General features: G+C 45.0%; 1 pseudogene; it reads left to right on the plus strand.

Moving 5' to 3' along the window:
* The first annotated feature begins 6,234 nt into the window (after positions 1-6,234).
* On the plus strand, positions 6,235-7,158 carry LOC103749387 (annotated as a pseudogene).
* Positions 7,159-13,634: the final 6,476 nt, after the last annotated feature.

Raw genomic sequence — 13,634 nt, forward strand, 5'->3', positions numbered from 1 at the left:
ACCATCCCTTGGCATCAGTGGGGGATTAGTGTCAAGGCCCACGCAAATGCCAAAGTTTGTGGACATCAGGATCTGCAGTTGCTGAAGCCCCTCCTCATACAAAATGACGTGCTATTTGCATATAATCTTCACACATCACCCTGTTTCCTTTAAATACTCTCTAAATCATTTATAATAAATGCTATTATGGGAAATGCAATATAAGGAGTTAACATATATTGTTTAGGAAGAAAATGTCTCTGCTTGTTACATACAGACGCAATTTCTTCCATCGTTTTCGAGCAGTTGGTTAAGGTGATGTATGCAGAGATCATGGATACAGATGACTGATTACATAAGGTTTTAAAATTGAATGAGATTATAAATAACTTGAACTATTATTAACATAGAGCTTTCCTTCTTGTTTTAAACTGTCCATGTTACTTTTACCAAAATTGATCACATTACCTTACAACATAACAATTGGTAGTTTTTATTTTTATTCATTTATGCTTGTGGTATTGGGGATAGAATCTGGGAACTCATGCTTGCTAGGCAGGTGGTCAAACACTCAGCTGTATCTCCAACCCCAAATTTATAAAGCAGAAATGAAGGACTGGGAGAGATGCTCAGTGGTAAAGAGCATTGACTGCTCTTGCAGAGGACCCAGGTTCAATTCTCAGCACCCACATGACTGCTAAAAGCATCTGTAACTCCAGTTCCAGGGGATCCGACGCCCTCTTCTGATCTCCGTGGGCACTGCAGGACACGGGTGCACTTACACACATGCAGCCAATACACTTATACACACAAAACAAAAAAAATAAATAAATAAAATACTTTTTTTAAAAGTCAGGTGTCGCTAGTAATAGGGGAAGTAGAGACAGGAAGTTCCCTGGCACTCACTGACCAACCAGTCTAGCCAAATTTGAGAGCTCCGGAACCCAGTGAGACCTTGTCTCAGACAACAGATCTTGTCTGAAGGAATTGCTTATCCAACTGTCCTGAAGGAAATGCTGGGGGCATCCTCAGGCTAAAAGAAAGGAGCCCAGTGGCCACTCCAGGAAGGTGGAGAGCAACAGAGGGAGACGGCAATGCCAAGTCACATGTGCAAGCACAAACACATGTGCATGCATTCACATACATGTGCATATACACAAACACATGCACACAGACATGAGTGAACACACTGAAGAAGCTCAAGGGCTCCCATCAGTATAAATCCAGAGACTCGCATCAAGGCATAGTACAGTTCTGGTGCTGAAAAACAGCAATTTTTGAGAGCAGGGAGACAGGAGTGACTATTGCACACATCCCTAGTAAAGTCAGCAGGGAGACAGGAGTGACTCATTGCACACATCCCTAGTAAAGTCAGCAGGGAGACAGGAGTGACTCATTGCACACATCCCTAGTAAAGTCAGCAGGGAGACAGGAGTGACTCATTGCACACATCCCTAGTAAAGTCAGCAGGGAGACAGGAGTGACTATTGCACACATCCCTAGTAAAGTCAGCAGGGAGACAGGAGTGACTCATTGCACACATCCCTAGTAAAGTCAGCAGGGAGACAGGAGTGACTATTGCACACATCCCTAGTAAAGTCAGCAGGGAGACAGGAGTGACTCATTGCACACATCCCTAGTAAAGTCAGCAGGGAGACAGGAGTGACTATTGCACACATCCCTAGTAAAGTCAGCAGGGAGACAGGAGTGACTCATTGCACACATCCCTAGTAAAGTCAGCAGGGAGACAGGAGTGACTCATTGCACACATCCCTAGTAAAGTCAGCAGGGAGACAGGAGTGACTATTGCACACATCCCTAGTAAAGTCAGCAGGGAGACAGGAGTGACTCATTGCACACATCCCTAGTAAAGTCAGCAGGGAGACAGGAGTGACTCATTGCACACATCCCTAGTAAAGTCAGCAGGGAGACAGGAGTGACTCATTGCACACATCCCTAGTAAAGTCAGCAGGGAGACAGGAGTGACTCATTGCACACATCCCTAGTAAAGTCAGCAGGGAGACAGGAGTGACTCATTGCACACATCCCTAGTAAAGTCAGCAGGGAGACAGGAGTGACTATTGCACACATCCCTACTAAAGGTAGCAGGGAGACAGGAGTGACTATTGCACACATCCCTACTAAAGTTAGCAGGGAGACAGGAGTGACTCATTGCACACATCCCTAGTAAAGTAGCAGGGAGACAGGAGTGACTATTGCACACATCCCTAGTAAAGGTAGCAGGGAGACAGGAGTGACTATTGCATACATCCCTAGTAAAGTCAGCAGCAGATTGTTCACCAAGACAGAACAAAGTGCAACAAGATATTTAGAGTGCTGAAAGGGGAAAAAACCCAGGTGGAGCAGTGAACTCCTGTAATCTCAGCCCTCAAGAGATTGAGGCAGGAGGATTACTGTGAGTTTGAGCCTGCCTAGAATACAGAGTGAGGACCAGACTTGCCAAGGATACATAGCAAGATCCTGATGCAGATACACACAGACATACACAGACGCACATTTGGTCTTGTGATAATTTTGTCTTGTGTTTCCACAGCACACAATGCAACATCTGAAAAGTTTCTTAGAAGAGTATGAGGCTTTAGAAAAGCATAAATAACATCAATAACTCAGTGGGGTTTACTTTTAGTTTCCCTGGTAATATTGACTTGTATATTCAAAGAAAGAATAAAAACGGGGGCTGGGGAAGCAGTCAATAAAGTGCTTGCCTTGTAAGCATGAGGACTTGAGTTTAGTCCTCAGAAACCACATAAAAAAGCCAAATCCAATGGCACACACTTGCAATCCCAGCACCAAGGAGACAGGACAGGTGGATACCTGGGGCTTGCTGGCCAGCCAGCCTAGCCTAATCAGAAAGTTCTAGACCAAGTAAGAGACTCTGTCTCAAGAAAGCAGAGTAAGGGCTGGAGAGAGGGCTCAGTGGTTAACAGCACTGGCTGCTCTTGCAGAGGACCCAAGTTCCATTCTCAGCACCCACATGGCGGCTAACAACAGTCTGTATCTCAACTTCCAGGGGATCCAACACCCTTTTCTGGCATTGAACAACATGAGTGTGCTTGCAACAAACATCCAGGCCATTCACTAATTAATCAACTAAACAAACAAAATAATGTATTCAGCACTTGAAGAACAACACCCAAGGAGACTGCTGGCACACGCATGTGCACACACACACACATACAAATAATGATAAGAGAAAGCTGGGGTGATGCATGACATCACATTGAATTGACAACCCCACATGTGTTGCACAGTCTAGAAAGTTTTCATTTCTATCAGTTTTGAGTTTCCCATTTATGCCGTAGCAAACACTGTTGTGGGGTCACGGGATCATACTGTAAGTAAGAAGATGTCATGCCTACAGACAGAAAAAGAGAAACCAGAGTGGAAATGAGTGATGATTTCAATTGAATGATAATGAAAATAAATTATATACAAATAAATGTGATGGTCAGAGAGTCACTTTTTTATTTTAAATGCTTATATTAATAAAAAGACACAAAACTTTGGAAAAGTATTTACACATGAGCTAAGTTTTTCCATACCTATTTCTTTGGTCTACACAGAATGCAAACAGCGAGCATTTAGGGTGTATCCCTAATGAGGACCTCTGAGGACCAGACCCTGGGGACGCCCCAGCATGATGACACTTCTCAAGGAAATCTCCGGGGATAGAGGAGCTTCTTTTTGTTTTCTTCTATCATCCAAGCTTCAGCTAAGAGAGGCAGGCATCTCATTCTAAACGCCCTCCAGTAAGAAGCATCCCTTGGTTCTCACCCCCCACCCCACATTGTGAATTGCCCAGCATCCAGGTCCAGGACGGGTCCAGTAGAGATGGGGATTCTGTGAAAGCCCCGGAGAGGAGCAGAGAGCGGCCAGGTGAGAGGACTGGAGCAGCTGGGGAGGGAACGGCTGGCTAAGTGTAACCACAGCCAGATTCTCAGGAACTGGGAGGAGCAATTCCACCAACCCACTCTGTGTCTAATCGAGGTCTTGATCTGGTGTATACAGCTTTTCAGGATGTGTCATCCATCACAGAACCAAGGACCTTTGCAACGAGGAGATAAAAGCTAGGGCAACAGAAAAGGAAGGATGACTAGAGTCGGTGTTTCTGTGAGCAATGGCCACAGGTTCCTAATAACCTTTGTCAGAAGCTCTGAGCCAAGAGCTCCACTTCCCACCACCTCAAAACAGAGAGTTTTCACTCAGACATGTGAGGCCCTCCTGTTCTGTTCCTAACTTCCATGTTTGAACCAGTTGTTTCTGTGTTCATGGCCATGATTCTACAGTAAAGGAGTGTCAGCGTCAAGCTACCTTGGATACTATTCTGAGCCCACAAAGGGAAGTAGGCTTGTACTGGAGTCCAGGGACTAATAAGCCTTCAGTGTTATGGTCCAGGGACCCAAGCTCAGTGGTAAAACTAAGTCGGATGTCTCAGGCACCATTGTGAGCTTGGCTTACAGGAGACTAATGCATGAAAGCAGACATCAAAGTTCTTTTTTTTTCTTTTTTCTTTTTTTTTTTTAATAAAGGGTGTCGGATTCCCTGGAACAGTTCTTAGAGGTGGTTGTCAGTCACCATGTGAGTGTGGGGAATCGAACCCGGGTCCTCTGTAAGAACAGCGAGCACTCTTAACCGCTGATTCACCTCTCCAGCCCAAAGCAGACATCAAATTTCTTAAGTCACATAAACTAGAAGTTACTACTAAAGGAGTGGCAGACGAACTCTCTCACCAGGAGGAAGCTGTGGGGGTGATGAGTTCTAGTTCAAAGGATGCCTAACTAATATCCAATCAGTGTAAAGGGAGTTAGGTGTGTGATGCAGTAGTTTCCTATGGAAGCTGGGATTTAAACCATGAGATAGTGCTGGTTTCCAGTAAGAGACTCTCCCAAAGGCAGGCTACCTCACATACACTGCAATGGGAGAACACAGGAGAATTTCAGCTGCTTATTCTCAACATTTGACCTTGGTAGCAACCTCATGTGGGCAGGACCAACCTCCCTCACACCCTGGTACTCTCCTTATCTTTGCTTCTAATGTGGGAACCTGTCTTCAGGACCTGCCAGGCCAGGCGCCCTTGTCTGACTTGATGGCACCTCAGAACGTGCTCCTGTATTCTTCGGCATAGACGGTCCGCTTTAAGTCCCCAGGAGCAGTCTAGTTTTCTCTAACTCTGCTCTTTATCCTGTAGCTCTAGCTAATCAAAATAAAAACTTTCCTGTCTCAGCTCTCTTCCCTTAATTTCACTAATTTAATTATCTTAGGAACAGTTCTTGTCTCCACAATATGCATTTCCTACAAGCATTCCCCCCCCCGGACATCCCCTGTGGTGTCCTCTGCCCCTGCCGTCAGACTACCTCACAGACAGCTACTGCTCTTTAGTGTCCTTTGCTCTCCCAGGCAAGCAGTGCTGTCCTTTCCTGGTTTAACACGGTGAATTATTTCAGGGGTCCTGTACTCAAAATATTTTGCTTTACCTATCACTCCACCTGGTTAAGATCACTCATCAGTCCTGGTTTAACTTTTGGATAGACCTCAGAAAGGTGCTGTTTATCATCCAGAAACAAAAATACCTATATGGTAGGCAGCTGACTGTCCTTTCCCAACTGCGGGTGCGGGGGTGGGGCACTGCACACAGACTTCAGAGCAGCAGCTCATGTCACAGACCAACACCTGTGAACTGCACTGAGGGCATCTCAGTGACAAATGCAAACAGACAGTTCTACCAGAGCCCACACACGTCCTAGTTTTTCAAAAAAATAGGGAAGTCAGAGAATAAAACCCTTCAGGATGACAGCATGATGCTTAAGGGGGCGCTTGCCACTTGGCTAAGCATTCTGTTTTGAAAGCTATTCAAGATACAGTAGAGACTAAGCTCAAAAGCATGCTTTGAGCTTTTTCTATTGACTCTGTGAATATGACTTTAAAAACCCAATGACCCTATCATAAATGTCTTCATCTATAAAGTGAATATGTGACCTCAATTATTAGACTAAGGTAAATATTGTATAGGAAAGTTCCTGACTGTGGCACTCAGTAAATGGGAATAAAATTAAGAAAACTACAGCCTGTTAAAATTGGCCAATTTTTCCCTATAAAACTGCACAATAAAAGAACTGTATTCAGGTTTATTCTAAACCAGCCAGTAAACTCCTACAAAATAGAAAAATGGCTTTTCTTTTTCTTCACGTGTTGGCAAATGATCTTACTGTATGATGACACTTGTCCCTCATAGACATGGAATGGGACAATGAATCGATGGTCACAGAGTTCCTCCTCCTGGGACTCTCCGGAAAGTCAGAGCAAGAAGAGCTTCTCTTCGGGCTGTTCTTGGGGATGTACGTGGTCACCATCACTGGGAACCTCCTCATCATCCTGGCCATCGGCCGGGACCCTCATCTCCACTCGCCCATGTACTTCTTCTTGGCCAACCTCTCCAGTGTCGACGTCTGCTTTTCCTCAGTCACAGTCCCCAAGATGCTGGTGAATCACATCATGGGAAGCAAGTCCATCTCTTACACAGAGTGTATGGTCCAGATCTACTTCTTCATCACCTTCATCAACATGGATGGATTCCTCCTGAGCGTGATGGCCTATGACCGCTATGTTGCCATCTGCCGCCCACTCCACTACACCATGATCATGAGGCCCAGACTCTGTGTCCTTCTGGTGGCCATATCCTGGGTCATTACCAACCTGCATGCTCTCTTGCACACTGTCCTCATGGTTTGACTCACCTTTTGTTCCCAGAATGCTGTGCACCACTTCTTCTGTGACCCCTACCCTATCCTGAAGCTCTCTTGCTCTGACACCTTTATCAATGACTTGATGGTCTTCACTGTGGGTGGGGTGATATTTCTGACACCATTCACATGTATTGTTGTTTCCTACATTTATATTTTCTCTAATGTCTTGAAGATGCCCTCTGCCCGAGGGATAAAGAAAGCTCTGTCCACGTGTGGGTCTCACCTCACTGTGGTCTCCCTCTTCTATGGGGCCATCCTGGGTGTCTATATGCGCCCTTCATCCTCCTGCTCAGTACAGGACACTGTGGCCACTGTCATCTTCACAGTGGTGACACCCTTGGTCAATCCCTTCATCTACAGCCTGAGGAATCGTGACATGAAAGGCGCCCTGAGGAAGATAATTCTCAGATCCTAGAAGCTGCAAATTTTAGAGTTCAAAGGATTCTTGGATGTCACACATCTCTCCATCTTTATGGAGAAACTAATGCAAGATAGGTATAAAGTTTACTCATGATTATTCCTGTGCTTTTTGTCCTCTTTTTGAGACAGGGTCTCTCTGTAGCCCCAGCTGGCCTGGAACTCAATACCAGGCTGGCCTTGAACTTAAAGAGATCTGCCTGCCTCTGCCTCCTGAGTGCTGGGATTAAAGGCATGTGCCACCATGCCAAGACTCCCATGCTTATTAATAAATGATCATGACTATGCCTTTACATTTGAGGCTAAGAGATGCTCATTTTCATAAAACCAGTAATTTGTGATCTCTGAATAACACATGATTCTGCTATACCCGTTTCACAGACATGAAAAACTGAGTACCAAAGATATTTGGATGTGCTTTGGTTTGAGATGTTCTTACCATCCTGTAAGATACCAGGCCCCACAAAGACCAGGGCCTTCTGTAGGACTTTAGAGTTGTCCCTCCTTCACTGATCTGCTCTCTCTCTCTCTCTCTGGCTTCTCATGAGGAGCAACTAGTTAACCTGGTGATGGATAGACAGCTTGTCTTCCTCTGTCCCAGGCTGAATCACCTCTACATTTCACAGCTCAGAACACAACCCTTTACAGATTGACTGCTTCACATCTACCCTGTTGATGTTTTTCTCCTCAGCATGGGTACCAGTCAGGGATCTGTACCAGAAAGTTCAGATAGTAGCTGTCCATCCAGATTAAATGCTTGGTGTCCTTTCAAGTTTACATGGGCTGTGGGGAACAGAGATTCCCTTAGAGCTGAAGTGTTCAGGGTTACTAAACCTTAGACACATGGATATGTGAACTTATGGTCAGATCAGAACTGGAGCCCAGGGCTCTCATTCAAAATTCAGAGTTCATTTTGCTTATGGTCTGAGTGTCCAGCCTCTTCTGCTTTCTATACCTGAGGACTAAGTGTTTATGAGATCAGTTCCCTGTCTTCCTTCTGGCCAGACAGAACTGGCTTCAGTCTCCAATGGTCAGGGTTCAGTCATCCGCCCCTTGTGGCCTTTTTGACTCTCATTTCTCCCCTTCAATTTCCTTCATTCTCCTGGATTGCAGGTCCTCGTGGAACGCACCATAAGTTCCTTCTGTCCTGCTCTGACCATTGTGACGTTAAACCCAATGCCAGCCTCTTGGGAACTCTCACTGCCTCCTGCCGTTCCCTGGACGTCTCATGCACATAGACGAGGTTTATTCTCCCAAGGCATGGCTTGGTTCTGTCACCAGTTCTCACAGAAAATATGGAAGATTGGAAGCATTCTTGCTTCCAGTAGAGAATGACTTAGCCTCAAGCTCTCCTACCTCTTTTCCATCAACTGAACTGTTTTCGTCCACTGTCACCTGTCCTGCTTCTTTTGCTCATTCTGTGCTGAAAGGTAACTGCATTTTTGTACAGTACCAGAGATTGAACCTAAGTCTTCACACATGCTATCCAAGTCCACTCAATATCCCCCCAGCCCTGATTCTCTTCATTTTTAAGACCTTAGTAATAGTGCACTTGCCTTAACTCCTTCAGTAGGCCCTCCCTACAGACAAGAGTGGAGCACACCACAGGCCTTTTGGAAGGGGATATAGGGACTCCCAAGACAGCGCATCTTGACGCCAGCGGGAACCTGTCTACATGACAAGCTTTGCACGCACTCCTCACTTTTCAGTTCGACTTTGCGAGAGCTCAGTAAAAATGTTTGAGATAAAAGAACTTGGAGTATGCATTGGTATTTAGGGCTCATTTTGCTCTGATAATTTTTCATTAAATTTCATATATCTGTAATTGTAACTCACCCCATCGTTGTATTACACGCCCATTCTGTGAAAGGACCGTAGCTTATGCACAGACACTTCCCTTGCACTGCATCATGTGTGGAAGAATCACTGCTGATGTGTGAGGCAGGTCTGATCGGTGAAGGAAGGCAAAAGACTCCGCTCTGTTACTGAGCTGAAGACGGTTAAAGAGCAGGTGCTGGATGTACCTTTCCCTCCATTTGCCTGATGCAGGATAAAGACTCATAGTGACGCAAGATCTTTCTGTCTTTCTCTCTTTCCCCCAAGTAAGAGATGTCAGAACTCCCCTAGCTCGGAAGCAGAACCAGAGGAATCTGGGAGCAGAGTTCTCGCCTCTGGTGCCATATCCTTAATTTTTTAAGATTTTTTTTGGTCTTTTTGAGACAGCGTCTCCCTGTAGCCCCAGCTGTCCTGGAACTCACTATGTAGACCAGGCTGGCCCTGAACTCACAAAGACCCACCTGCCTCTGCCTCCCGAGTGCTGGGATTAAAGGTGTGTGCCACCATGCCCAGCAAGATTTATTTTATTACATATTTGTGTGTGTATGTGTCTGTGCATCGTGCATCTGTGTCTATGTTTGTCTCTGCCTGTCTGTGTGTCTGCCTGTCTGTGTATGGGTATGTGCACATGCATTCAGGTGCCTGCAGGGGTCAGTAGAGGGCATCAGGTTCCCTGGAGATGGAGTTACAGACAACTGTGAGCTGCCTGAGCTGGCTGCTGGGAGCCAAACTCAGGTCCTCTGTAAGAGCACATGCTCTATTATTGAACTGAAGATTACTGTTCAGCCATCTCTCCAGCTCCTTTGTTTCTATGAGGCAGATTTTCTCTATGTTGTTCACACTGGACTCAAGAACCTGGGCTCAAGTAATCTTCCTGCCTCAGGTTCTGAGTAGAGGGGATAGCAGGCATGTACCCTGTGCCTGGATGGAGCAGAGGTTTGATTGCTCAGTCGCTCTCTACAAGTCTCGGTGAAAAACTGGGTGAGAGAAGGAGGTCAGACAGAAAAGAGGGTGAACACATTAAAGAGTACCGAGCCAGGGGCTGAAGAGAAGGTGCAGCAGCTAAGAGCACTGGATGCTCCTGTAGAGGACCCGGGTTCAGTTCCCAGCACCCACATGATGACTAACAACCATCTGCAACTCCAGTTTTGGGGGATCCACCTCCTTCTTCTGGCATTACCCGTCACTGGTACACTTACATGCAAGCAAAGCACTCATACATATAAACAGATAAATCAACACACAAACAAATAAATAAAAAGTATAGGGCCCAAAGAAAATCACTCTCCATCCACATGTGCCCAAATGCACTATGGAAAGGTTATCACTTGCCATCCAGAAAGGCCTGCCTGAAGGACTAAAGAGTCCCCTCCAGGTCAGCAGGCTTCTGTGAGTGGGAAGAGGGAGGCCCCTGGCTTGCTTGTGCTGCCCATCATGTGAGTGGTTGGCATTTACTTAACTCTAAAGACCCTCATGTCGGAGGTATCACCTTCCCCTGCATCATTTCCCATGGGGATGCAGGAAGATGGAAAAGATGACTATGGAGGTTCTGGGGGAATCATGGTTCTGGTTTCTCTTCATGTAAGACACTCACAGGAACATGAGTTTGTCATCAATTAGAGTACAGCACTATATGGTCTTGAGCGTCCTCTTTCCTCAGAGCCAAACCCTGACAGTCTTTCCCAAAGATGGCAAGGAAATTGGGACTGTGGCGATGTGTGCCATCCAGGACCTGAGTTAGAGACTATGCCTGGGCCAGACTCTCCTTTCCCTCAGCCTAGACTCCTGGGAGGCCCAGCACTTGGGAGGCAGAGGCAGTCAGATCTCTGTGAATTCGAGGCCAGCCTGGTCTACATAGCAAGATCCAGGTCAGTTGGGGCTACAGGGAGACCCTGTCTTAAAAAAACAAAAAATAAAATAAAATAAAATCTACAAAGTTACCTTAAAATATATCATAAAGTAACTTTATGCTACGATGTTAATTATGAAATGTGTTTATCTGCTTGATTGAAAAACAACTTCACAAGCATTCCTGATTACAGAAGAAAATAAGAATTTACTGGTGTTCCCTTTACATAACAGAATATACACACCGATCCTAACTCCAGTGGTTTACTTAATGAGGAAACACTATAGACATTTCCAATAAATTTAATGAGACGGTGCTGTGCTTTGAATGTGAAATATCCCCATAGGTTCATGTGTTTGAGCATGGGGTCCCCAGCTGCTGGTGCCCTGTAGGAAGGTTGTGGAACCCACAGGAGGTGGAGACTTGCTGGAGGAAGTGGGACACGGGGGATGGGTCTTGAGGTTTAATAGTCTGGGCCCACTTCCGGTTCTCGCTCTGCTTCCTGACTGTAGATGCAGTGCGACCAGCAGGCCTCCTGCTCCTGATGACGTCTCTCCTGCCATAATGAGTGATCCTTTCAGACTTGAAGCCAGAATAAATCCTTCCTCCCTTAAATGGCTTCTTGTCAGGTATTTGAGCACAGAAGTGAGAAAAGTAATTAATTCAGAGGATGAGGATGCTCGTACCTCCAGAAGTATTTAGAACTGTACGTGGAGGTAAGTTAATTATCAGAAAAGCAGAACTGAAAAATAGCAAACAAAGCTGTATTTACAGGCAGATGATATGGTGGTATAATCAAAGATTTGCAAAGAAACATTATAAAGCTAAATAAAATATAGGAATAATTCAGTAAGTTACCAGGATTTCTGATTGACGAAGAGTAATCAGTAGCCTTCATACATATAGATAATGAAGTTGCAAGAAAGACTGGGGAAGGAGAGCCCACTTACAGTGAGATCACAACACACAGAACACATAGAATAAAGTTCACCATGACTGTGACAAGCTTGCAGGAAAATACAAAACATAAATAGATGTGAAGAAGGGAATCCTTCATGAACGCTGATTTCAACATTGCAGATGGCCGTCTTCTATTTTTCTCTAACTGAAGAGCAGTACATAGTAATTTAAAAAACGAGTCAATTTTATCTGGAGCTTCAAAGATTGGCACTAACACTGCATAGAAACAGATATTTACCTCTATTTACATATAAATATAAATTATAAATTATAAGACCTGTAATCAAACCAGAGAATAGTCCGGATTAGGAAAAGAAGTACAAAATTAGACACAGGAACAAAATGGTGGAACGGAAACTTGTAGGGATTGGCCCATCACTCCAAACCACCACTAAAGCAGAAAACCAGTCATAATTAGCTATCTCAGAACTCTGGATCCTGCTCACACACTAAAAACCAGGGACTATTTGAAGTGAAAGACTAGAGCTCTTCCACAAGAAAGTAGTGGGCTGAGCCTGGTGGTCTACACCTTTAATCCCAGTACTCAGAAAGCAGAGGCAGGGAGATCTCTGTAAGATTGAGGTCAGCCTGGTCTACAGAGTGAGTTCCAGGTCAGTCAGGGATACATGGTGAGACCCTGTTGCAAACAAAACAAAACAAAATGGAAGTGATGGAGGGAGGAAGGAAGGAGGGCACAAAGCAGGCTTTCCACTCCTCAGTGAGCCTGTTTTCCAGGAGTAGCTAGCTGGTACTAGAGGGAACCTGGGCCTTGTTTTCTTATAAGATTTGTGTTTGGATGTTTTTTCTGAGCTGGTGGATCCCTGAGAGAAGGCAGAGGTGCCAACCTCATGACCATTGGGGGTGCAGTGGCTTCTGCCAGTGATACTAGAATACACAGAAAGAGTAATTTACCCCATCCCACTTTTTATAGCCAGATAGTTTTAAAAAATCAAATGGAAGGTCTTTCACATAATAAAAAGCTTTTTACAGAAAAGAAAAAAAAACAGAGCAAATATTATATTTAGGATGAAAGACTAAATGCTTTCCTTCTCTAAAGTTGGGAGCAAGGGAAAGAGGTATTGTCGTACCCTCCCACACAGCACTGCCCACCAAGCACTCTCCGGTGCACTGAGGCAAGGAGAGACAGATGCAGAGGTGGAAACAGAAAATAAAACTGTAGATGACGTTATGTATACCACGTAGAAAATGCCAAGGGTTATACAAAAAGCAAGCCAAGACAAACCCAAAGAAAACACAAGGTGGGGTTAGATCTCAGGTAAGTTCTTACTCAAGACTGCAGCATGCATGGCCATAGATAGGACTCCTGTATTAAACCTTATCCCCCCATGGCTCAGGTACCATTGTGGAAGAAGGGGCAGAAAGATTGTAAGAACCAGGGGTAGTGCATGACAACAAGGAAACAGACTTTCCAGGCTTCTGGAAAGGGGGGAAATGGGGGCACCTTGAGTGGGAAAACTGTGGTGGAGGGGTGAGACCATGCGAGAGATAAATAATGCCTAGCTAGTTTTGAGAACCAGAGGGAACCATATTACTCCTACAACCCACTGGCAAATTATACATAGCAGATCAAGAAACATATGTCTAGGTAAGGTTTATCTGAGAACAATTGGTCTTTGCCCAAGATTTATCTATATGACACACAGTAATTAAAAGTATCAGACTGGTGGAACTAACCTTCATGGATGTTTAAGAGACATACTTTGAGGCCTATACTAATTTGGTAAGAGGGACATAAAGGATAGATTTTGCTCCTTGCCCTCCTAGGTCGACTAGTTCCAGGGGACTATGAGCATCTCTCAAAATGTCAT

This window comes from Nannospalax galili, unplaced genomic scaffold (genome assembly GCF_000622305.1).
Source record: "Nannospalax galili isolate Female #2095 unplaced genomic scaffold, S.galili_v1.0 scaffold1206, whole genome shotgun sequence".
Classification (NCBI taxonomy): Eukaryota; Metazoa; Chordata; class Mammalia; order Rodentia; family Spalacidae; genus Nannospalax; species Nannospalax galili.